Source organism: Vicugna pacos, unplaced genomic scaffold (genome assembly GCF_048564905.1).
Source record: "Vicugna pacos unplaced genomic scaffold, VicPac4 scaffold_123, whole genome shotgun sequence".
In the NCBI taxonomy this organism is placed as follows: Eukaryota; Metazoa; Chordata; class Mammalia; order Artiodactyla; family Camelidae; genus Vicugna; species Vicugna pacos.
Genome location: NW_027328803.1, coordinates 286,064 through 288,991, shown reverse-complemented (window position 1 = coordinate 288,991; position 2,928 = coordinate 286,064). Strand labels below are relative to the sequence as shown.

Below are 2,928 nucleotides of genomic sequence, written 5' to 3'. Positions count from 1 at the left end.
AACCGCCAGTGTGATGGTGACCAATGCTGTCTCTGCAGTGTTTCCGTCTGCCTCTGTTCTCACCTGAGAGGTCAAGCATCTCTAACACACACTGGCCACCTGCATTGCCTCTCATTGGAACTGCCCATGTCTGTTCTGTTTCTGTTTAGAACACTGAGTTTCAAAAGGATTTTGGACTACAGGAATGGGAAAAATTTCTCCAACCTTGGGTTATGAGGAATGCATTTTCCAGGTTGTGGTTTGCCTTTCAAGCAATTTTTCTGGGCTTTTACTAATTTTTTTGATTCGTTTGGTTTTGTTTTTGCCACAGGAAGAGCTAAGCATCTCCCTTGTGTCTTCTGGCTGTGGTGTCACAGGGGGAACAGCAGTGTCTACCCTGAGATTATGCACAGAGTTACCAAAAGGGCTTCATTTTGTGCATCACATCTTTAATCCCCCTGCATATCCCCTGAAAATAATAAAAATGCTGCTTCAAGTGAAAACAAACAAAAATCCTCAGCCCCAGGTGAAAACATGTGGGCAGGAAGGAAAAAATCCTTTTTTAAAATTTCATTGGCAGGGAACAACCAGTAGAGGTAAAGACACGCAAAGAGAAAGAGGACTTGGGCTTGTCAGGGGCTGGGTGAGGAGGGAGGGGAGTGCATGCTCTGGATCCAAGGTTTCACTTTGAGGAAAGAAATAGTGTGAAACTAGATGGTAGTGATGGTCGCACAACATTGTGAATGCCCCTAATGCTCCTGAATTGCACAATTTAAAAGGGGAAAAGTCTACATTTTATTACATGAAACTCTAAAAAGAAAAATAAATGATGTCATAAATGATGTGAAACAAGCAAAGGAAACTAAAGAAAATGAAACAAAAACATCTCCAGCGGAAGGGACGTCAAGTTTGTGGGGGGACTGACGGTGGAATTTTGGAGAACATTTTGGAGAAGAAGGTGTGGGTGGGTGCAGAGGGGGCTCTACCCCAGGTGGTGGTGATGCCTGAACTGTTTCTCCGTTGCCCAGCAGTCCAGCTGCAGACGCAGGTTCAGGAGGAGCTGCAGGAGCGGCAGGAGGGAGCTCGAGGTCTCCTGCTGGATCCAGTTCGTCCCATTTTTGGTCTCTGACATCTTCCCCTGCCCCTGCCTCCTCTGTAACTATTGGAAGTGGAGAGAGTTTTAAGTCTTGTGGAAGATCTCATGCTGTGAGAGAGGAAAAATTTACGCACCTGCCTCCCTTTCCATGTGCCTCTACAAGGACAGAAATCTTCCCAGAGCTTTCCAGACAGCTCCCACCCAGAAAGTGCCCACAGGATGTATTCTGTGACTGAATTTTTCCAGACAGGTGTTCTGAGGCCATTCTCTTTTCTGGTCCCAACAGTAGCCTCTAGGGACACCTCCCTGTGTGGCCCAGCCTTCGCCCCACCCTCACCTACACACATACACCAGCCCTGCTTTTTTGACCTTTGGTCTCTGCTTCGGGGGCTCCTGGTCCTCCACCTGACTTGCAGCGAGGTGGGCACGGTGCTCCAGGTCAGACCAGGGTGTGCTGAGCTACCCGTCAGCCCCGGGTAGGTCCCTGGGAGAGCCCTGGGTGATGTCTGGGTCAGAGGCCTGCCCCACTGATTTGTGGGCCATGGTGGTGGGGACCCCTCCATATCCAGACCCACCAGGAGTCTGCGCTGGCCCTCAGAAGAGTGACACACCAGTCCTTCACTTGGGGAGGGGGCGTTGGTGTTCTTATTCATCAGCTTCTTTTCAACATGTGGTATCTGGCTCTGCAATGATAGTGACCAGCAGCTGACCCAGCATGGAAGTCTCAGAGTCCTTCCCGGCCAGGAACACTCCTGATTCTGTAGACTCTACCCTCTGCTGCTAGATCAGACCGGAACCTTGTTCAGCTCAGACATCCGGGAGGGAAAATGCATACCCAGAGAGCATGGGCTCCACCTCGGGCGGCAGGACCCTTCCCCGGCTCTCCACATCCCAGCCAGCCAGCTTTGTCCTGGGCTGTCTACGTGACCGGGCCCCCAGGCCTCTGTCCTGCTCTTTCTTGAGGCAGATACCCATCCCCAACATGACTGCTCCACCTCCACCAGGCAGGATGGGGCCGTGTGGCTACCTGGATGGGATCTGAGTGGTGGCCCAGCCTGGGGGGGCCTGCCCTGGGCCTCCCTGTGTTACCTTTGGGTCTCTCTGGCCAAAAGGCCAGAGGCGCCTTGGGTGAGACCTGACCCAGTGCCGGCAGCGTTGGTAGAGACCCTCGCTGAGGGCTTTCCGGGGCCTGTGGCCTCAGGATAATGGGATGCAGCAGAACATGCCTCTGTCTCCAACCAGGTGAGCTGAGTAGGGACTTCTCTACAGAGCGGGTGCCTGGTGACTTCGGTTCCAAATTCTGTTGGGCTCTATTGCCAGGGAAGTGAGGTCACTTCCTGGGGTCCACTTCTCCAAGCTTCCTCCTGACACAAAGCTCCTCAAGGGCCTTTCTGGGCTTCCAATCTCTCATTTCTCACTCCATGCCATGTCCACACACAGTGACACCAACTCAGCCCCCCCATAGCCCTGGGGAGTCCTGGATGCAACCAGTGCTGCAGCTCTGAAGACACAGCTGGGTTCAGACCTGGCTCCCCCTACTCAGCAGTGTTATCATCCTGGACAAACCACGTGCCTCTCAGGGTCTCCCCAATCCCCCATCAGCACAGTGAGGATCATTCTGGCCCCTGCTTCCTAGAGAAGCCATCCTGTCTCTAGACCTAGAAACACCTATTGCATCTGTCACCCCCACGGGCTGGCATCACAGGGAGATCGTGCACAGACTCAGCAAAGGAAGGAACCCACAGAGGGCTGGCGGAGTGCAAAGCACACCCCACACAGGCCGGGGTCTGCCCTGGGGTCTGGAGAAAGTCACTTTCCTTGCTGCTTGCATCCCCGCTCACAGTCATGAGACT

General features: G+C 53.1%; 1 long non-coding RNA gene across 1 annotated transcript; it reads right to left on the bottom strand.

Moving 5' to 3' along the window:
• Positions 1-875: 875 nt before the first annotated feature.
• LOC140695025 (uncharacterized) lies at positions 876-2,330 on the bottom strand. The gene is made up of 3 exons (XR_012070715.1): positions 2,165-2,330; positions 1,651-1,758; positions 876-1,138 (listed from the first exon to the last, which is right to left on the bottom strand). It is a non-coding gene; the product is annotated as an uncharacterized lncRNA (long non-coding RNA).
• Positions 2,331-2,928: the final 598 nt, after the last annotated feature.